Source organism: Lutra lutra, chromosome 7 (genome assembly GCF_902655055.1).
Source record: "Lutra lutra chromosome 7, mLutLut1.2, whole genome shotgun sequence".
Classification (NCBI taxonomy): Eukaryota; Metazoa; Chordata; class Mammalia; order Carnivora; family Mustelidae; genus Lutra; species Lutra lutra.
The window spans coordinates 1,295,636-1,318,537 of NC_062284.1; the positions used below are offsets into that span (position 1 = coordinate 1,295,636).

At 48.6% G+C, this 22,902-nt stretch overlaps 1 protein-coding gene across 5 annotated transcripts in view; it reads left to right on the top strand.

Annotated features, from left to right (window-relative positions):
- The window catches only part of ZFAND6 (zinc finger AN1-type containing 6), a 67,968-nt gene that overhangs the window by 21,799 nt on the left and 23,267 nt on the right, over positions 1–22,902 (top strand). For 3 of the 5 annotated variants that reach the window (XM_047735630.1, XM_047735632.1, XM_047735629.1), the window contains exon 2: positions 12,926–13,086. The exons of the other annotated variants lie outside the window; for them this stretch is intronic. The gene's annotated coding sequence lies outside the window, so the exon portion shown is untranslated. The remainder of the gene's footprint in view (positions 1–12,925; positions 13,087–22,902) is intronic. 5 annotated transcript variants of the gene reach the window in all.

The following is a 22,902-nucleotide window of genomic DNA, read 5'->3' on the forward strand; positions in this document are numbered from 1 at the left end:
TGATGGTGTCCTTAGGGTAGATTCAAAGAAGAGGAATTCTGGGTCGAAGACGATAGTTTAGTCTTTTAAACTTGTTCTAGAGAACAGTTGAAGCACTCTATATTCTCACCAAAAGGGTGAGCTAGTTTGTGTAAACACTAGTTTATCTGTATCCACACGAGAAAGTATGGTAGTGGTTTTTTTTTTAATGATTCTAATTTATATACCGTAAAATTCACCCATTTAGTAAGTGTTCAATTCAGTAATTTTAAATAAATTCACAAAGTTGTGTAATTACTACCAGACTCCACTTAGAACATTTCCTTTAGCCCGGAAAGATCCCTAAAGCCTCTTTGTAAACGCGTCCCATGCCCAGCGCCGGTCCTCGGCAAGAGTGGACCTGTTCTGTGTCCTGTAGATTTGTTCTTTCTCCATGTGTGAGTGGAACCATGGACTCTGATGTGGTCTCTCCGGGTTTGCCGACTGTCACCAGCGTCCCTGTTGCAACATCTGTCATTAGCTCGGTCCATTTTTCTTTTTTTCTTTTATCTCTTATTTATTTTTTATTGTAAAATACACATAAAAATATACCATTTACGGACGCCTGGGTGGCTCATTTGGTTAAGCCGCTGCCTTCGGCTCAGATCACGATTCCAGGGTCCTGGGATCGAGTCCCACGGCAGGCTCTCTGCTCGGCGGGGGGTCTGCCTCTTCTGCCTGCCACGCCCCCTGCTTGTGCTTGCGCTCTTTCTCTCTGATGAATAAATAGATAAATAAAAGCTTTAAAATATATGTGTGTGTGTGTGTGTATGTATATATGCCATTAAAATTATTTTTAAGTGTAGAGTGGATTGGTAGGAGATGCACGCGGATCGGCAGGCATCACTGCTGTCCGTCTCTAGAACTTTTCTCATCATCTCGAAGCTCTGTGCCCGTTAAACCACAACTCCCCACCCCTGCTGCTCAGTAATTACTATTCTGCTTGGTGTCTCTGAATTTCACGATTTGAAGTTCTCTCTTTTTGGTGGTTCTTTTTTTAAAATAAGCAGAGAGCCCAATTCGGGGCTCGATCCCAGGACCCTAAGATCATGACCTGATCATGACCCACTGAGCCCCCCAGGTGCCCCTCCTTTGTCTTTTTGAAGACAGCTGTCCAAGTGGCATGGAGTGGTACCTCATTGCGGTTGTGATTTGTATTTTCTAATGATTAGTGATGTTGAGTGTCTTTTCGTGTGCTTATTGGTCATACATTGGTGTGTCTTCTTTGGGGATGCGTCTGTCCAAGTTCTTTGCCGGTTACTGGGCTGGATGTTTTGTTGTTGGGTTGTAGGAGTGCTTTATATTTTCTGCATATTAATTCCTTACCCAGTAGTAGCACTTGCACATAGTTTTTCCTCCCTCTCTGTGGGCTGGCATTCTACTCTGTTGATTGTGTCCTTTGATGGATAAAATTTTTTATTTTGATAATACCCAAATTATCTATTGTTACCTGTCTTTTGGTGTCATATGTAAGAAATGATTGCCAAATCCAGTGTCCAATCTTTAGCCCTATGTTTTCTTATAGGAGTTTTTTAGTTTATGTGCTTAGGTCTTTGATCCACCTTAAGTTAATTTCTGTACGTGGTATAAAGTAAGGGTCAAACTTCATTCCTTGGCATGTGGAGATCCAGTTTTCCTACCGCTGGCGCTTGAAAAGACTGCCCTGTCCCCCATTAAATGGCCTTGACTTGTCCCGTTTTGTTGGCAGTCCGCGTTCATCGTGTCCATGTATATACCACAGTTACTGCCCCCGCCTGCCAGGGCCGCATGGTGGGTTGTTTGCAGCTTTAGGCTCATCCTGGTGCTGCTGTGAACACGTATGTGTGAGCTTTTGGGTGGCGTCCGTTTTTGTTTCTCTTGTGTAGACACCCAGAAGTGGAATTCCTCGATCATTGGTAACTGTAGGAGATGGCAGAGTGTTTTCCTAAGCTCCCACAATCATTTTGTCCCCAGCAGCAGTGCACAAGGACTTCTTTTTCTCTTCACCCTCCCCAGCACTTGGTGCGGTCAGTGTCTGTAAGATCCGGAGCGGTATCTCCCTGGGGGGACTCCTACTTCTCAGACAACTGCAGACCCCTCCCCCCAACACATGGGATGCGAGTGTCGGTCTTCTGGCTGGAGCCTCCTGTCCCTTCCAGCTCTCCTTTTTTCCCCACCACTCAGTCTGAAGCTTTATCAACCCCCCGTCTCTTGTTCCTTCCTTCCTTCCAGCTGCAGGTCCGGCTTCAACCACGTTCTTCGTTGCTAATCTTGGACCGGGGCAGCCACGTGTACGCGCTGCTTGTAAACCCGAGCAGTTGCCACCCCTGGAGCAGGTCGCGTTGGTTATGGTTGGATACTGCTCTGAGTTTTTCTGTAACTTTTTGTTTTGATTGAATTTCAAATTTAACATAGAAGTTGCATGAATCATACAAGGAGCTCCTGTTTCTTTTTCCCAGGTTCTCAGTCCTTATGCTTTGTCCTATTTGTTTATCATATTCCTTTTTCGGTCTGTTTTTCTTTCTGTCCGCATTTGTGTATGTATAAACACACGCACACTCTTTCCTGACTCACCTGTGTAAGCTGCAAACTTACTCAGGTTGCAAAGCTAATAAGGGGTCAAGCAGGGATTTGAATCCAGAAAATGGTGTGTGTGAGAGTGTGTGTGTGTGTGTGTGTGTGTGTGCGTGCGCGCGTGCACGCGTGCGCACACACACACAGTGTCTGGCACATACTTTCCGGTGCTCAGGAGATGCCTCTTGAATTGACCAGAGAGCACAGTTTACCTGTCGGAGTCTGCATCCCTTCTCTTCTTGGGGATTTGGCACGTGCAGGTGCTTGGGATTTGGATCCCGACTCGCTGCTGGGTTGCAGTCCTTCCTTTCCTGCTCCTTTGCTCGCAGTTTGCCCCGAGCGGCTTCCCTAGTCTCCCTCAGGCTCCGTTTCCTCATCTCTGGAATGGAGGAGTGAGAGCTCCTGCCTGGGAGGGATCTTGTGAGGATTAGAGGGGACAGTACAGGGAAGGCACTTATCACGGACCCTCTCACTTCTGTTTGTGGCCCGTCCTGGTCTTCTGACGTGGCTCCCAGCTTCTCTTTGTCCACCCTGCCCCACGGGTGCCCCGCGATGGTTTTCCTGGCCGAGCCGGTAAGACGTCCGGCGTTCGGTTAGTGAACAGAGAGCTCTGGAGAAGGGTTGGGGCCAGAGTCCTCTTTGGGAGACACTTGCTCCAAGCTCCTAGCTAGAGCTGTGAGACCAAAGCCTCGCGCGAAGAGGCAGGTGACAGGTGCAGGGATTTGGAGATCCGGTTCCCAGAGCCATGGCACTGTTCAAGCACATGAAACTGGCATCCCAGTTTGTGAAGATTTTTGATTGCCCTTCTAAGTCTCAGGAATATTTCAGAAATAGCAGCTCTTTAGGCCCCCCAAAATACAGGGTTATGCATGTGGAAGCAGTGCAGAAATTTGAGGTAGCCTGACATGTCTGCCCCTGTCCTGCATGCCTCTCAGAGGTACATGTTTTCCAGCAACGTCTTGTGTCTTGTTGGATCACACAATCTAGGTTTTTCTTCAGAGGAGAAGTCTCTGTAACAGGCGTGACCCCGTTTGGCAAGTAAAAGGAAGAGAAAGTCATCAAAGCAAATAATTCCAAAGTAAGATTTCGCTGGTCTTGTCTTTTTCGTCAGCAGAATGTGTATAGTAAACCTATGGGGGCGATTGGGGGTTTTTAACAGTGAGGTAAGGGGGTGCACGGGAAACTAGAGGCTGCGTGGAGGGTAGGGGGAGCAGCACCGGCACCTCTGAGGAATCTGCCCGTCATTCGCTGGTCTGTGTGTGCCTGAACCCTAAGCCATCCTCACTCTTCTGTAACTTAGTTTTCTCGGAATAATTAAATACGTCTTTGAAGGAAATGGTTATGAGCACCTCTTGTCTGATTGTTTTCACCAGATGAGTTTCATTTAGGTAAAATTTTTAATGTTAATGTTTTGTAATGCTGTCTTAATTTCTTAAGAGAATCAAGAGTGAAATATTTTAGAGAAAAATAGCACCGAGGGTTGCTGATTGGTCATCAGTACCCTTGGTCTGTTCGTCAGCATCTGCTGAGAAATGGGTCCCAGCTTTCCGTGTGGTATTTTCTTTTTTTTTTTTTTTTTTTTTTTAATTTTTTTATTTTTTTCAGCATAACAGTATTCATTATTTTTGCACCACACCCAGTGCTCCATGCAATCCGTGCCCTCTACAATACCCACCACCTGGTGCCCCCAACCTCCCACCCTCTGTGTGGTATTTTCTGATGCTGACATCCGTGTATTTGAGAAGCACGGATGGAAAGGTTTTATAGGGAAATCGTGTTTGGAGATCAGTTCAGGAGAACTCTTCAAACCTGCTTTTCTCTTGAAATTTTGAATCCTGCTCTCCTTGGGTCTTTGCTTTGGGCTGACTTAAAAGCCAGGTCATGGGGACTCTAACTTCCTAGCGGTGTATTGAGGCCAGCGCTGGAGTCAGTTAAGACTTTAGACCAAGGAGCTGTTACAGGACCCGTCGTTGATGAAGTAGAAACAGTTCTTGGCTGAATGCTCAATGGCTTCAGACTCTGGTGGCGAGCAGTTTATTTTGTGTTTTATGACCACACCAGAAACAGGAAGGTCTGGCCTTGGGATGACGGATTCAGGCCTGCCTAACATTTCCAACTCGGTATCACGAACATAGGAGCTTCGGTTATCAAGACGATCTCTGCGTGATGCGGAGACCACGGTCGACGCGTGTTCTGGGGTCGATCACTCCTAAGTAGCTCTAAAGCTAATACGCTCTGCTTTTGTTCTCCTTTTGTTCCTAGTTGAGGAAGATCTGAAAGTCAGTCAAGTCACCGGTACTTCCTTTGGCAGTAGAGGTGGTGCGGGTATACGTGCGGGTATTTTAATGATGTGGGATAGAGACTGGTACGTGCCGTGCTCGTGTACAGTGAGCCCTGGGCGCCGTCGGTGTCCCGAAGAGAAGGGGAGAAGGTAGGAGCTTACACACAGACTCCTCATCTGGTGGGCTGTTTGTAGGTTGCTGTGGATTAATCTGCTGACTGTTTAATGGCCTCAAAGGAGAAAAAGTTGCTAATTCAAATCGGGAATTCGGTTTTTACCTGGAGATTGAATTTCCTCTGATGGGTCTGTAAGAGGCTCGGGGTTGGTTCTTACGGTGTGGATAAGTGCAAGTCACACGTTGATGCGTTGTGTGAACATTTGAGGGCCTGGAATGCCTGTTTAATGCAGCTGTGTCCGGTGTTAGAAATGAAGTGGAAAGACATTTCGTGTTACCAGATTGTTATGGGCCACATTAATTACACGGTTTAACTTTGAGAGGGAAGGCAACTTATGTATTAACGTGTGCCATGTTTCTTGGCAGGGCTGCTTTTGTGTTTACTTTTCTCCATATAGTTTACCCCACTTGCAAGAGATAGTATTTATGTGCACGATGATTTTTAACTGGGATTAATGAAAGGCTTTGTAGAAAAAAAGATTTCATGATTGCTGGAAGTTAAAAAAAATTCCATCCTGTATTCTCTGTGAACAAGATAATAAACTAAAAATAGTATTTAAAACATCAGTTATTCAGGGACACCTGGTGGCTCAGTCAGTTAAGCGTCTGTCTGCCTTTGGCCCAGGTCATGATCCCGGGGTCCTGGGATCGAGCCCCCGAGGCGGGGGGTGTCCCTGCTCAGCGGGGAGCCTGCTCCTCCCTCTCCCACTGCCGCTCTCCCTGCTTGTGCTCGCTCACTCTCTGTCAAATAAATAAATACAGACTTTAAAAATAAATACAATAAGACATCAGTTATTCAGTAGCAACATTTTTTATTAGATGGGTAGTAAAAATTTATTCAGACTTGTAAGTGGTGAGAATTATGGGAGAAAGCAGCCCACCTAACTCACCGAGCTTGGGTTCGTGTCTTCATTGTTTCATCCCCACAGCTCTGCAGAGCCGCAGATGGGTGGTGGGTTCACGGAAGGTGTATGTCTGGGACTGTTGTATCTTGGTAATACTGGTCTGACCATTACACTAAGAGAATGGAGAAAAATTGTTTAAGTTGAAAGGCTACTCAAAAAATAGCTATTATTGGGGCGCCTGGGTGGCTCAGTGGGTTAAAGCCTCTGCTTTCGCCTCAGGTCATGATCTCAGGGTCCTGGGTTCGAGCCCCACATCGGGCTGTCTGCTCAGCGGGGAGCCTGCTTCCTCCTCTCTTTCTGCCTGCCTCTCTGCCTACTTGTGATCTCTGTCAAATGAATAAATTTAAAAAAAATCTTTAAAAAAATAGCTATTAATTTGGGCATTTGAACTTCGTGGTAAACAAGTTAAAATGTTTGAAATGAATTATAATTTTTCTTAAAAATACTTTTAAATTCCTTTTAAGTTCCTGAAGAAGTCTCTTGGCTCAAATTACCTAGTTAACTATAAGTTTATCTTTAGGTTTTATATTTGAATACTGGTCACTGATCTTTTTCAAGAGAAAAATCTTTTTTTTTTTTTTTTTAAACGGAAGCTTTGATTTGAGAAAACTCTTTAGGGACATGAATTATTTTGTAACATAACTTTAATGACTGAGCAAGGCAGTGTGAGGAAACTGCTTTCCCTGTATTTTCTGAAGAATCAGTAAACATTCGGAAGCAATTCCTGATGAAAGGAGTGAGCTGTATTGGCTTTATGTGGGAGGCAGCTTTTGTTGAAATGCAGTAAATTCATGTCAGTTGTACTTGAAAATCTAGGACCAGGAACTAATGTTTAGTAGAATTTGTTAGAATTGTAAGCTCCCTCCCCCCAGCTTTGAAAATTGATGGTGAATTTATTCAAGCTCCTATTCATGCCTTTGTGCTTGTTGTAAAATAATAACGTGTGTTATTTATACAGCAATCCCAGGGGTTCCTGGCCGGCAACATCAGTGGAGCATGTGACTCTCGATCTCAGGGTGGTGAGTTCACGCTTGTTGGGCATAGAGCTTACTTTATTTTTCTATTTTTATTTTTATTTTTTTAAGTAGGCTCCATGCCCAGCGTAGAGCCCAACACAGGGCATGAACTCATGCCCTGAGCTGAGATCAAGAATCAGATGCTCAACCAACTGAGCCGGCCAGGCACCCTGTGCAGAGCTTACTTTAAAATAAAAATAAATAAATGAAAAGCAGCCCAGGTTGATCTTATTCAAGGTACCAAATCGTTTTCAAGGTAGTGATAAGATAAAAGAAGTGGGTAGAGAGAGAAGGTAAGAAAAGGAAAGTTTGTTTCTCTGTTATATCTAAATGAGGATGATTATTTAGAAAGTTTTTTCAAGATATTAAAAAATAAAATAATGACTTAATAGTACACAGATACTTTCAGGAACTTGAACTCATCAGTTATGTGGCTCCTCTTGGTGTAACTTCAACTTGTAATATTTATCTTGTACCCCACAGAGCTATAACTCACTCACGTCTTACATCAGAACGGCTGTTTCTTTTGTCTTCTTTCATGAAATCAGCTCTACTGATGTATGTTTGCATACAGTGACATTTACTAATTTTTAGCATGCAGTTTTAGTTATGACAAATGAATGTATTTGAACCATCACTGTAACGATCATGTTGTGGGGCATTTCTGTTACCCAGAGAGTGTCCTTCTGTCCCTTTGGAGTTAACCTCCTCTCCCACCCCTGGCTCCTGGGTCTCCATTCTGTCTGGTGGCTGTTTCTAGCATTTCCTCTGATGTGGATCACACGCTAGGTGGTCCTCTGTCTTTCTTGAACTTAGCATAGTGCCCTAGAGACGCAGCTGCGGGGCCTGCTCGTCGGTGCTTCACTTCTTCTCATTGCTCAGTAGCGTTCCACGGTGCGCGTGTGTCACAGTTTGTCCGCTCACCACTGCACGGCTGTCGGGACCGTTGCCACCGCCTGCTGGCGTAAATAAGGCCGCCGTGAACGTTTGAGCGCAAGCCTTTGTGTGCACATGCGTGTAGAAACCTAGTGGTCGGGGCTTCACTCAGATGTCAGTCTCTGTCTCATAATTTTGGGAGGGAAGACAGAAAAACCTTATACAGACCAGAAGATAAAATTTGTCCTAGAGAAAGAGCTGAATTGTCAGCTGTTACTCTCTTATTCTTTATACCTTTGTTATAGTCCTTATCTTCTCCCTTTCCCCGAAAAAAGCTACTACCTTTGATCTTCTCTATAAAACCTCTTCTTAAATGGTATTCCTGATTTAAAACTTGCTTGGAAGAATAAGCTGAATTTTAGATGGGCTTGTTGAACCGTGGCTATTTTACAGTACTTCTGTCCCCTACCCCTTTGTATCTCTACCTCATACTAAGTTTTATTTTTTGGAGCCTTTTTTATTTCTTTCTACAGCACCTCCTCTCTGAGAGTTGGGAGCTATGTAGTATGGTCCCAGAAGGGTCTACATAAGAAGCTACAGGTAAAGGCTTATGACATTTTATGTATATATGCATATATATATATATATATATATACACATATATGATGGGGTTTGCTGGAAATTCAGCTGCAGGCTCTGTTGGTCTGACTTAATGACTAATGAAGCGTAATATTTGCTAACAAATGTATGTTATAATCTCCTCGGCGCTGTGGCTCAGAGTCCGTTTAGAATCAAGGGATGCCTGAAAACTCGCTTCGTGCCCCCCCAGATGCATATGTATATATACAAATGTCCACAGACACATTCCATGCTGCTTTTTTTTTTTTTTTTAAGATTTATTTATTTGGGAGTGGGCAGAGAAGGAGAATCTCAAGCAGACTTTACACTGGCACTCGTGACCCCAAGATCATGACCCAGGCCCAAACCAGGAGTCAGATGCTCAATGGATTGAGCCACCACGTTCCCCTCACATCCCATATTTCTTAAATTAGGAATTTGGGCTTCAAAATTGATTTAAATTTTAGGTTTGAGTTATCATCTTTCACAAGGTGGATTATTCTGAATCTTTTATTAAAAGGGCATCAACCTGCAGCATTCAGAGGCTAGAGTTTGAATTGAGATCAGAGGAAGGTTTAGAAAGCTAGTGCATACATCGGTGGACAGAGGATTTCCGAACGTGCTGCCTGAGAAAATGGTGTCAAACACAGGGATGGGCTTGGGATAAAGTACCTTTGCCTGTTTTGCCGTTAGGCATCTGTAAGGGCCTGTTACGTGCCTTCTTTAAACAAGGTGGTGTTTGCTGTTGGGTTACAGGGATTATTCTGTTAGGGAGCCTGCCCCAGAGGAGGCCAAGCTCTGTAACAGAGCTGATCTGGAATTAGCTAAAGAACAGTAAATACTGTGCATGGGGCGCTTCGGCCTGATGGGAAGTATACTGACTGTGAGAGACTAAAATTCATCCCTTCTTTCCAGGTCATCTTTGCTCCGCCTTGACTTTCTAAATTTGCAGGTTTTCTACCCCTCCAATTCCTGCCTTCTTTGTTAGACTGTGAGCTAGTGATGCCTGCTATCATTCCACTCCTTTCCCAAGCAAACTGTTGTATGATCTCTCCCAACAGAGAGACTGCTGTTCTGTGCCTCTTGACAAGCAGGGGGGGAGGGAGTATGGGTACAAGATGCGGACTGTCATACGGTAGTCAGCCGTGCTCCCACAGCTGTGAGTCTCACGAAGACCCAGCAGTAGGCGAGCTTGAGGACAGAGGAGGACTAAACCGAAGTGGAATGTGGAGGGAGAAATAGGCCAGGACACCGGGGAGGAAGGCGAGCGGGGTGTTAGCAGTGTGCTCGTGTGGGGCCGTTCTCACTTCTCATGTTCCCTCTCGCTGTTTTCTTTTCTCCTTCCTCTTTATTTTATGGCTTCACGCCACTACAGTGTTTGCATATTACCCATTTGGGGGCTGGCTAGCTTCTCTGTGATGAACGTGTTAGCTTGTCTTTCCAGGTGCTCTGTAGTCAATGTGTGCTTTGTCAGCGTTTTATTGGCATTATTGAGTTTTGTTTGGGGAGGGACATTTATTCTACTGTTTTCTTGCACATTGTTGGTCGCTCATCTCCTCTATTGGTTCTGCTTTGTAAGCAGAAGTTAACTGATCGTGCAGTGTTCAGCGAGGAGGCATCCCTTCTGCTGTGTTCCCCGTTGAAGAGCAGTCGCTCGGTGGGAGAGGTCTGTTTCCCTCACCGTGCGGTGGTCTGGGGAAGGCCGCGGCAGGCCGGCAGGGTCGGGAGGAGGCAGACATGCACAGGGCTCAGATCCATGGAGTCAAACCTGTCATCAGAGTGGAACGGCACGTGTCATGCAGCACTCAGCATTGGATGTTTTAAACCCGAGCACTATGACAAGTCACCACCTAGGTCATCAGATGACTTTGGATTGCTGTCGGATTGGACTTCGAGTATATGGAGATCAGATTGGGACAATGACCCACTTGATAGGTATTCAGAATCTTTAGAACATCAGCTTCAAATATTTATTTTTCTCAGGTTTTATTTTCACATTTATAGAAAGTTACATTGATAATACAGATAATTCCCATATACCCCTTGGCAAGATTTGACCACTGTTAACCCTTTGCCACATTCACTCTTACTCTTTATCATATTATTTTTTCCGAACTGTGTGACCATAGGTAGTGTGCATCCTGTCCTTTTACCACGTCACATTTATATATTCTGACAAGGCCAGTCTTGGATTTTCAACAGTAGTTCAGTTACCGAGTAAAGGAAATTCAATACTGATCTGATAGAATTCTCTACTCCAGTCCACTTTTGGATTTCTCTATTTTTCCCGATATGTTCTTCCTTCATTGATTTTTCTCCAGTCCAGGATCCAGCCCAGAATCCCTTACTGGGTTTAGTTATCATGCTTCTCTGTTCTCCCTGAGTCAGGAGCGTTTGGCATTGTTTGAAGAGTGACCATTTCCTGGCAGAGTCCCCTCAAGCTGGGCTTGTCCGGCGTATCCTTGTGACTCGGTTTAGGGGCCGTGGCGTTGGCAGGGTTGTGTCACTGGCGACGTGTGCTCCTCCGTGCGTCGCGTTGGCGGCAGCACGTCTACCTGTCCCGTTAGCGGTGATGCTGACTTTTGATCTTTCGGTTGAGGTGGTATCCGCTAGCTTCTTCCACTTAAAGCATAATTATTTTTCCTTTCATAATAAGCAGTGTGTGGGGACGTAGCTTGCAGACTCGGTGCACACGACTCCCTGTCAAGCCTGCGCCCGCAGTGGGTTTGACCTGGCCGCGGCCGTCGGTTTGAGCTGGTCATTGAAGTGGCACTTGAGGCTCAAGTACGGAATGGCGCAGGCTCTGTGCTCTGGAGGGCGTCTGCTCTGGCCGTTGGGTTCCTTCGCGTCCGAGAGGGTCTCGTGGTGAGCTGGAACCCGTCTTCCAAGAGTTGCACGCGTGGCTTGCAGACTCTGCTTTGTACCACGTGAGATAAGCTCGCTCCGTTTCACTCTTGAGTGGTCCTTCAGAACGCGTTCCTTTGTGGCTTTTCTCCAGGTTTCTCACAGTCCCGTCTTGTGACAGAAGATCTTCCTGAACTTGTAGCCAGCCCGTTGGTTGCACGGTGGCCTTCATTCATTAGCGCCACCCTTCCCGTGGGGGCCACGTCCGGTTCCCGGTGTGGCTCTCGGTGTGGCTCATCAGGACGCGGGACTGCTGTTGCTGTTGCTGTGATCTTAGCTGATGCCTGAAGCCCCAGGCTTCGGAGACCAGTATGTCTGGATGCAAGGCCTGTCTCTGCCTCTTAGCTCTGTGATTTTCAACAAGTTCCTAGCATCGCGAGACTCCTCATGCTGCATAATCTGTACAGAGTTGGTAATCACTGCGCCCACCTCTTCAGGTGGAATGAGGAGTAAGCGTGCGTGTAAACTGTCAGGACGGGGCCTCCCGCACTGTGCTCAGCCATCAGACATTTATCGCTGTCACTGTGCAGAGAGCAGACTCCGGTGGTACAGCCTGAGATTTGTTCCATCTTTGTTAGCGGCTGTGTTTGACAGTAGGCTCCCTCAGGAAGCTTAAGTTCTGCTGCAGCAGGGGGACAGTCTGGAACACATGCTTCAGCTCGCGTGAAAGGTACTCTGTCAAGTTACAGCTCTCATGAGGCTTGAATTCCTAAGTCATTTCTTTGCACAGTATAAGGAGAATATAAACATGCCTCTTTTAGAGCAAAACAAAGGTACAGTAGCTCATTTCAGTGTTAACTAATACTTTAAAAGTTAGTGAAATTTAAGAATTAGGATGTACTTCTCATGGTATTTCTAAATCGTGTTGCTATTATAAATAGTAAGTTTACTCTATAAAGTGCTAAAGCATTTCCTAAAACTTTTTGTAGAAATTTGAGGCCCATGTGACACATGTAGGGGAAGAGTTACCTGTGTATCCCAGGACATTCTGATCGGATGCAGTTCTGTTTTCCAGACAAGCCTTCTGACACTTGATCAATCTGTAGCACTAATGGTACTATAGAAATGTGAATCTGTGGGTAAGTGTGCTGTCAACGTTCATAGTAAATGTCGGAAAACCTGGCTTTTATTTCTGTCGGAACAGGACCGAGGATCTCATTCTCCCTACCCAGGAGGGTCCCAAGGGATATTGTTGGGGCCATTGAAGTCATTCCCATTGACTGTCTGGTCGTAACAGTCATTCTTTAGTTCTGGCTGTTCATGCTAAATAAATTAAACTTTAGAGAAGCGGAAAAAGACCTAGTTTTGCTTATTTGGGGTATGAATGGCTATATAAAAAATAATTCTTGCTCACCTCACCTGGGGCCAGGTGAAGAAGAATCTCTGGTAAAGTTACATATTGCTGTATTTTACGTTGGTGTCAAATAGCAAGTGAAATGTTTTTATTTCTTAATTTTATCTCAACAGCCCTCTTTATGTAGCTATAATAGTGAAAGCACTCCTTAAAATTTTAGACAATTAAAATGTACACAGTCAATTTTAACTGTCTCAACTCTGTTTCATGTTAAATGTGTTACAGGAATGAATCTGAAGTCTGCTGCGGTAAAACACTGAAGGCTTTACAATGTTTTCTTGCATAAAACTCAGACTTTAAGTATCTGCTTATGAGGCTAGGGAAGGCAGGAGGCTAATGTGTGTCTCGAGATACAGGACAGCTGTTTGCCCATCGACCTCAACTGTGTGAGTAGACTTAACGCGCAGCCCCAGGTCGCTGGGGGTAGTTAAATCTAAGTGAAGAAACACTTAAGTCAGCATGATGACACGTTTCATAGGGTCTGTTTCTTTCTGGTGGGTAGGATACGGAGGGTGGAGTGGGTGGTAGATTTTTATAAAATATTTTTGAGAAAAACCGTAGCTAAGTATCATTTGTGACCATTAGTGACCATGCATCTTTTTTTTTTTTTCCAGAATTATTTTAAGCATTGGAATTTGCATTACTAATCTTACAGTGAAGCAAAAAGTTATAATTCTTAAGATTGCAGTTTGTTTTGTAGTTGGTTTCAGCCATTTTATATTACTATGTTTACCAGATAACCATAAAAATGTATTTTGGGAATAAGATGTTACATAATACTGTAGGAAATTGCTCTTGGGAATAATTTCATAATTTAAATTACAGTTAAATTTCATAATTTTTAAATAGTTCTTTTGAACCAGAGAAAGCATATACTTACAAATAAATAAACTCCTGTTCCCTAGATGCAGTTAAGACGTCTTTGAAACTTCCCAGCTTTTTGTGTTTTAAAACTGCTTTGATAATCTTAAGTACCTGTTGAAGAAAAAAATTCTTTTCTTTTTCTTTTAGTAAAAGTTACTGCTTTAGTAATCAACTTGAGGCCAGCAAGGGTGGGAGCTGATTTCCCCCCCCCCCCATCTCCCCTGGTTGTGTTTTTATTTTTGTTTTATTTTTTTGTTTGTTTTTGTTTTGTATTGGGGTGTATTTTCCTACATGGATTTAGGAATAAGACTCTTGAATGGCTTCTCCCCTTAGAACACATGGTGCATATAGATGAGGTGATTAAAATACAAGACATTGATGTGAGCAAAGTGATGGTCATATAGATAAAACTTGACAAAATCTTACTAACTGTTCAGGGACACATGGAATGGAATGAATGGCATTTTCATGAAGATGAATTTACTTTGTCTTTCACATCACAAATGTCTTTTTTAGTGGAAGGAAAGTCACGGTTGACAGTCTTTAGGATCGGTGAATGAGAAGGCATTCAGGAAGCCCGTGGGGAGTGCGCCCCGAGCGTGGTTGTTCTCGTCAAAGTGGTCAGGGGGCACAGGGCCGAGATAAGGGGTATGTGGCCGCCTCTCAAAGCAGCGGAAAAGTCAAGGTTCCAGTGTGCGACTATCCAGGGGTTGTCTCGTTCCTGAGCCTTCAGTAGCTCTAAAGAAAAGCTCTTAGAATCTACTCGTGTCGTGGTGACTAAGGCCTACAGTGTGAGCGTGAACTCTCCAGCTGGAGCCACGTGGCGCCTCACGGGCAGAACCAGGTGCTGCTGTTCTGTTCACGGCACCCCCGGCACGCTTCCCTCCCCTCTCTCCAGATAGTGCCAAAAGTGAAACTCGAGGTGCAGGAGCCTGCAGAACCTATTAATGAAGCGTTGATTTTTAAGATGAGATCGGGCAGAAAGGACACACAGCAGGGAAGAGAAGCTTCTGCAGCCGTGGAGGGTTGAGGAGGGAAGTTGTGCGGTGGTCATTGGCCCCGGACTCTGGTGCTCCTTGCACGTCTCTGAGCCCCGCCCTCCGCGTGCTGTGTTCGTCTGGTGCCGCGCAGGTAGAGGACGGTGCTAAGAAATGGGTGAACCTGCTGGCCAGGAAGTGCCTGCTGGTGGCACATGCACGCGGCCCCCTAGAGCCTCGCGTCTGCCCTGCTCACCCTGCCCCCGCCCTGTTACCCTGTCACTGATCTGCTTGCACGTCTGTGACCGAGTGTCGTCCAGGGTCACTGCGTCCTGACTTGTGCTGCTGTCCTTTGCAGTGCACCTTAACCTTGAGCTGCTGGGCTGTGGAAGGCCATGTGACGCGGCGAGGACTCAGGCCGTGTGGGGTCGGGTCCCAACTCTGCCCTTGTCACGGCGTGTTTTTTGGGGCAAGTGATTTAAAGCCTTTCTGTGCCTTAGTGCCTGTAATCTGGAAGGCAGACATTCTCGTTTGGTGTGGGATCTTGAGTGCGCGAGTCATTAATACTAGGAAAATACTGTTACTACTGAACTTTGGTTTCTTCTTCCAGAAGAGGAGCACCAAGTAGCATAGTCATCCTCAGAGAGTACATTTTAAAGGCTTCAGGACTGTTTGGAGACCATGAAGTACGGTATTTTCAGGCCGGTCTGGCAGGAGCTGTTTCCCTGGTGGCAGAATAGGAATCCTCTGGCCTGCGCTCTCGTCCCGGCCGGCTGTGGCGCCAGCCCCGCTTCCGAGTCTCAGCAGCCGCAGGTGCTAGTGTGTTTTCTGGGTCGTGGATTTGAACGTACGTCCTGAAGTTACATTAAATGTGACATTTCTCAATGACACAAAACTCTTACTTGTCTGGAGCACAAAAATGGGCTCTTGCATCAGACTTAAGTCCACAAAGGAAGAGGAAAGGAAGCAAAAATGTTTCTTGAAAAATCTTGGTGAAGGTTAGGTATATTTCCTCTGGTTTTAGGTAAAGTGATTTTTAGGCAATTTATAAAAGTCCTTACAACATTTTTACAAACAGAGGAGCAGTGAGGGGGCCAAGCAGTGTTCGGAGTGTTGAGTTCTGTCCATAGTGACCGCGGCATGGTGAAGCGAGCCGTCTCATGTGTAGGGGCCGTGCAGTGCTTTGTGATCTTGGAGCACCTTGAAGGGCGGTGGCGTGGTGGTACGTGAGTCTCAAGCGTCTCGGGAAGGACCGGCTGGCAGTTTTGTCGGGGACTTTTCTCTCTGTGGGACGATCCTCCCGACGGCTCAGAGTAGTCTGGATTTCAGCCTGATGATCACTCTGTATGTCTAGAAATAGTGCAGGAGCTCGGGATGTTCCAGGAAGTAGAAACACGGTTCTGGGTGGTACAGACACACACTGTTCACTAGCTTCTCCTCAGGGAGCAGAACTCAGTTCGACAGATACCTGTTCTAACTAAAGACAGTCTAAAAGAATGAAAAACTTTATGGAATGGCGAGAAGTTTATGGCCTTGGTGTCTTTTTTATGCTGCAGTGTTCTGCCTCTTCCCCATCCCCACAGCTGACGTAGGGTTGGTTCGTGGAGTCAGGGGATCAGCCAGGTCTAGTTGGCTCATCCGGAGGTGTTTCCCGTCGCATGAGCAGGACAGCAGGAGTTCGGAGCTGTGCGCAGTGCAGAGTGTATGAAAGGGGGGCATCCACAGGGAGGCGGTGACTGGCCTAACTTCATTTTCCTTAACTGATTGAAAAGCAGGGCTTGCGGGTGTGATCCCATAACCTCCCTCGTATGGATACAGTGGGAACTGAAGGAGATACTTTACGTGAGGCCATAGCACAGGGCCTCACATGTGGCGACAAGAGCCGGCATCTTCAGTGAGGGCTTACGAGTACACATCTGAAGTGTGTAGCCTTCTGATCTGATTTTTTAATTTAGGGAACAACTTTGGAGAATTTAAGATGGAGTGACCACCTCTGGAAACCTAGGCCGCATATCTTAAGCCAGAGGGGGAGCCGCCTCCAAGCTGGCCTGGTGGCCCCTAGAGTGTGGGTGACAGCCCCTCAACCCCGCGCCCCACTGGCTCACCGTCTGGCATTGTGCGCTTGACCCGGGGACTTGGAGCGGATCGCCCGGATTTGTTCCTTTCAGGTATCTTACCTGTTCGCGGGCTGCCTTCTCTGTAGTAGCTGCTCAGCAGAGGGGTCCGGCGGACGGCTTCTCGCTCACAGTGTGCTCTGACGGGCACGGGTTTTGCTTCTTGACAACATACCTGACTGCTCCTTGTTTCTCCTGCCATTTTTCCCTGAACAGACCATTTTGCTTCCCATGTCATACAGCACGCACGTTTAAAGTCGCCCGAAATCCTTTTCAGAGCAACGGGAGGTCCACAAGCCATGGCGGTGACATTCATGACCTGCTGGCGGTGCCCTCCTTCCCATCCCAGGGGACGGGATTCCCTGTGGCCTGCAAGTCCGCACGCAGAGCCGCTCTCACCTCCCTCTGTCCTGGGCCCGGGGGAGTCGCTGCCCTGGTGAGACCGTGGCCTGCCGTTACCGCACACTCGGGACACTAAGGACGAGCCCTCGGTGACTTCTTTGCTGGCAGTTGTCTGGAATAGCGTGTGTCCTTTCAGGAGCCTCTGAGAGGAGTCTCCGAAACCGCGTGCTCTCCCTTGTCGTCCGGAAGTCGTGCGGCCCCCTGGGCTCAGATCGGGTGGTGGCGAGGGGTGTTCGGGGCTCTGCTGGTGGGTGGTCGCGGTGTGTGGGGAGGGCGCCCCTCATGCGCCGGCCCGCCGCTACCTGCGGCCAGTGTGGGGTCTCGGCGTGATGACGGCCGCTGCCCCCAGCACACGGCACCGCGCAGGGGCCTCGCCAGAGCCGCTGAGTCGGAGGTTTATGTCACACTTCATGGGGCACGAAGTGTTCTGCAGTCATGGTCTCTTGTGCTGTCCCCAAGTCCTACAAGTTAAAAACGACGGGTCATCACCAAACGTTGACACGAGGAACCGGACTCCTGACGTGAACTGAAGGCGGCAGAGTCAGAGCCCGCTCTGAGATCGTCCGTTCCGTCGCGTCCACTGTGCCGTGGTCCAGGGCGGGCACCTTGTGCGGGTGCTGCTGTCTGGCGATGACTTGTCGTTAGGCCTGTCTCCCCGTGTTTGTTATCCCCCCCCGCCCCCCCGCCCCCGCGTAGTGCGTTCTAGTGGGAGACGGAGAATCAGCGTGGGAGATGGCTTGCAGTTATTTCGAGCATCTGTGTGTTGTCCAAGCCCCCATGAGAGGAGAGCACCAACGTGTTTCTGGTCGGCTGCTTAGCGTGGTGTCTTTGCAGCTGATGGGGCTCATTGTCCTTGTCGTCTTGCATGTCGTTGTGACATCCGTGCAGGTGCCGCACAGCAGTATTCCTGTCCTTACGCATCTGTTGATCCCTGAGAGCAGAGCCGGCTCCTAACTTCTGGCTGACCAGGAGGATCAGGAGGCGCCCCCATAACCATATCAAGCAGGACAGCCTTGTCCGAAGAGTTGTGGCAAAAGGAAGTAAAACAGACTCAGTGTTGGATAATTTTGCTCTTTCCTGATAATGTTCCACCTGAAGCATTCTGGAAATCATCCACTTGTTCATCCAGCATCTGAGAATTCCCTGTGTGCCTGGCGTTTGATCTAGAACTGGGACTGGCCCACCGTGGCCCGCAAGCCAGACAGGCCCTGCTGGCGACCTCTTTTTGTAAACAAAAGTTTTGTTAAAACCCAGCTAGGCCCATCCATTTTTATAATGTCAGCAGCTGCCTTCTCACTACAGACGTGGGACTGAGTAGTCGTGACAGACTGTCACAGGGTACAGCCTGAGTCATTTACTCTTGGGCCCTTTAGGAAAAATGTTTAGCAGCCTCTTATCGGCACTGCTGGGGATACAGCCCTGAAGGCGCTAAGCAATTGGCGTGTGTATTTAATATGTTTTTTCTTTTCCGCGTTACTCTCCGTCCTTACCGACCACGTTATCCACTCATCGTTGGTATTTCAGTTCATATTAAAGAACGGCCTTGATTCCTGTACGACACTGTCCATTCTTTTCCTGGAATCGGTGTGGATGTGTTTCCTTACAAGGCTTTGCCCCGAGATGAGACCTGGAGTGCTGGGCCGTGTGCGGACTGGGAGGGTGGCGTGTGGCAGGGAAACAGGCACGCGGAGGACCTTGCTCTGCGGTGCAGAGTGTCTGCGACGGAGAACACGAGGAAGTGTCATCAGTAATAAGACTGAATAACATCCGTAGTTTTATGGCTTCATCCAGAAGACTCGCAAGTGAACGTGGCGTTTCCTTATTGTGAGACTCTGCGGATGAAGACTGTGGAGGTGAGCAGGACACCGGGACGCCTGCTGTCCTGCGGAGGCTCCGGCTGTGTGGCCCCCGCCGCTCTTGCATGGCTTGTCCGCACTGTAGCACAGACAAGTAGCAAGTCCACGTCTGACCTGGACCGCCACAGGACCTCCAGGGTCCCCAGGGGTCTGAAGAGAAGCCCTGGGAACCTCTGACAGAGAGCATGGGCTCCAGCCTGACAGCCTGGGGTGGCTCAGCTCCGTCCCTTAACCTGCTGTGTGGCCTGCAGCCGTGGGCCTGACCTTTCCAGGCCTCGCTTCTCTCATCTGGGGAAGGAGGATGGTGACAGCCCCCACTTCACAGAGTAGTTCTGAGGACTCAGGGAGTGGATATGTGTAAAATTCTGCAGTGTTTGGTACAGAAAGTAGTGTACGAGTCATGTTCATAAAAGGAAATAGTAAAGCCAGTTACATAAAAGGAGTTGTAGAGCTTCAGGGGGAAGAGGGGAGATTGAAATGTGGAGGTTGGCCATATCACGCAGAAGAAATCTGGGGGAGAGATTCATTTACAGATACTGGAAGCCGAGTTGGAGATTTGCATTAGGGGAGGAGCGTCCTGAAAAGGCTTTGGGCCAGAGCAAGAGGCACAGTCTGCTGACTGAATTACAAGCGTCAAGGTCAAAGGGGAGAGAATTTTGAAAAGTGGTTTTGCATGTGGCTCTTGCATATACAAAGACCGTATTCTGTATTAGTTTTTGTGAGAAGAAAAGCTAATGAAAGCCCATGAATGTGGAGCCCAGTGGGAAACTGAGTGGGTCCCCTCCCTGTCTTTTGCAAAGAGATGGATTGGTTTTTGTGCAGATAATACTTGTGTCTTGATTGTTTAAGGTATGTGGTGTGGAATCTAAGTCAGTTTGAGAACATAGAATCGAGGGCAGCTTAAGTTTCATTACAGAATTACGCCATTCGGTATCCAAATCGCTAAGTGCAGCCCTCTCCGAGCCGACTGAATTGGAGAAGACATCCACAGGCGTGGAGCTCGATGCCGGTGATCGTGGTTCGGTACACACACGGCGCACGCGTATGTAGAGTCCCCCGCTGGCAGACTTAGATCTCTTCCCAGACAGCAAATTCAGTTTTTGTCAGACAGGGTTTATTTCCGTTTCTTCCCTTGGGGTAGATATTTGAGCACTCTGGGTTTTGTGCTAGCACGGCGGCAGGCCGCCTCGCCCGTGCGTGCGTCGCACAGACCCGCGGGCCCGCCGTGTGCCAAACGTGACTCCAGCAGTGAGCGAAGTGGACAAACTCCGTGTCGTCACTGAGGTTTTCATCTTAGTAGGGGACAGACGAAGTAAGTGTGATTTAATAGTAAGCTAAGACTGAAATTGAGGGCGTTGAAGAAAAATAAACTGCAGGGCTCATGAGAGACGCTGGGGCGATTTTTAAATAGAGCAATGGGGAGTAATAGGTGATGGGAAGTCCTCCTGGAGAGGGTGGCATTTGAACAAAGTCCTGAGGGAGGCGAGGGAACCTGCTCGGAAGGATGTCTGGGGGGTGGACGTCAGAAGTACGAAGTCCTCGAGGCGGGAGCAGCCCTGGTGTCGCTGGTGGCGTGTGTGGTCAGGCCGTGGGGGAGCCGATGATGGCGAGGAGTTCGGCGTCTGCTCTGGGTCATGGGAAAGCAGCTGGCAGGTTCTGAGGCGGCCGGCGGTGTGATGGGCCTCGACCCCGACGGGAACACAGGCCGCTGTGCGGGAAACCGGCTGCAGAGGGCAAGAAGAGAAGCGGGGGACGACGTTCACCTCACGCTGTTAGTTGCCACGGAACAAAGTGCCTCAAAACTTTAACGACTTTACAACAGGCGGAAGATCTCACACAGTTCGTGTCGGGAACAAGGGGGAGGCGGAACTGTGTCGCTCAGGCGCTGGGTCCCCTGTGAGGTTGCAGTCCTCTGACGACGCGGCGGGGCTGGAGGACTGGCTCCCGCGTTCACTCACGCAGCTCCTGGCCAGAGGCCTCGGTGACTCGGCTGGGCCTCTCCTTGTGCCGTGGTAGCTGCCCGCCCCCCACCCCTGCCCCGTGGGTGATTGGAGCGCGAGAGCGCCAGGCGGGGGCGCAGTGTCTTTATGACTAGGTCAGAAGTGGTACGGCAGCACTTGCGCAGCCTGCAGCGGACCGGCCAGATCAACACGGATACAGTGGGGAGGGGCCGCGGAGGCCTGAGGGGGGCCACCCTGAAGGCTGCCGGCAAACAAGGAGAAATGAGGGTTTTTTAAGAAGATAACCACTTAGAGTTGATTTTCACAAATCACGTACCAAGGAATGTCTCGCAATACGTGAGACCTCTTCACGGACACTGTAGCACACTGCAACGCACTGGAACCTTGAAGGAGCGAAATGAATTGAAGCATATGCCGTGTTTGTACACCTGGAGACCGAACACCATCCTGTCAAGTCTTTTTCTTTTTTTATTTTATAGAAATTGACAAACCAGATCTAAAATGTGTAAGGAAACGCAAAGAGCCAAGAATAAGAAGTACAGTCTTGAAGAAAAAAACTGATATTTGAGCCTGAGCTAATGCCAGATATCCAAAATCTAGAGTAGCTCAGAGTAGCCTAGACAAAAAGTCGAGGGGACGAGGGGTGAGGGTGTGGGAGAGGCTCCGACGTGCGTGGTGCCCCGTATGCAGACCAGTGCAGGGCAGTTGGGAAGGGCGGTCTCTTTAATGAATGGTTGTGGGCTAATTCGGTAGCCACGTGCAGAAACGCTCGCGTCTGAATCTCGGCCCGTGCCCGGCAGAAACCCCTACTCCAGCTGGATTGCAGGCTTCACGGGGGAAGTGAGGCACCGAAATGGAGAAGGTGGAGGACACGTTGGTGAGCGTGGAGTAGGCGCAGCCGTACCCAGTCACCGAGCGTCCGGGACAGCTTCTCAGGACTGTTAACAGTCCAGCAGGAGCCACTTCCGCGGGAGGATGGACCCCACTCGCCAGTACGCGGGGCAGATGTGCTCGGCGGCCTTCGCCTTCCTGACAGTGGGAAGCACGAGACAGCTGCGGCATCGCTGCACGGCCAAGAGGACACCCCAAGTGGAAGGGCACACGCTGGTTCTCAGGTCTGCCGGGACAAGCTTCCTCAGACGGGAGGCTTAGCAGCTGCGCGTGGTCAGTCTCTCACGGCTTTGGAGGCCCAGAGGCCAAGCTTGGGTGTTGGCAGTGCCACACCCCCGGAGAGGCCGTCCTCGTTTCCACATCCTGCCGGCTACAGCCTTCCCTAGCTCATGGCCTCCTCTCTCCAGCTCTGCGCTCCCCTCTCCATGCGTCTGTCGCAGAACTCCTTCCACCCCTTGCAGTTGAGGCCACCAAGGAAATCCAAAGGAAGCGCCCCCCTTAGGTGATGTTCACAGGTTCCGGGGGTGAGGCCGTAGGCGTGTCCGGAGCCACCATTCAGCCCAGCGCAGCAGACTGTGCCCCGTTCTGGTGAGGTGTGCAGTAGCTGGACTGCGTCTCCGTGGTCAGCAGCGTGTGGACGGGTGTGACCACTTCGGGAAACAGGTGCAGTGCCGGCCGACAGCGCACACACATGCGGGCTCCCCACCGTCCACACGCAGAGCGAGCCCGCGCAACCTTCTGGAAGCCGAATGGGCAGCTCTGAAGACACCTTTCCATTAATCCATGCGGAGGATTCTTGGAGCGTTTCCAGACCCAGAAAATCATCTCGCTTAGGTTCTTGTACGGCAGGACACACTGCTAACGCGTGCGCGCCGTAACCCAAGACGAAGCACGGGTGCTCACAGACGCGGTTCTAGGCCGTGGTGGCTGGATGCCGAGGTGCTGCGTGCAGTGGTGCGGGAAGGGGGTCGGGGGACCACTCCCGCGACGGGGGTGCACACTACCCGAGACGGCTTGCTGCAGAGTAAACTCTGAGCGCTGTTTCCACTTCGTGGCTTTTCTCAGAAAAGCCAAAGTCATCTTCAAATTTCTCAACGAAAACAGGTGCTGATACAGGTCCGAGAAGTTGGAATGACA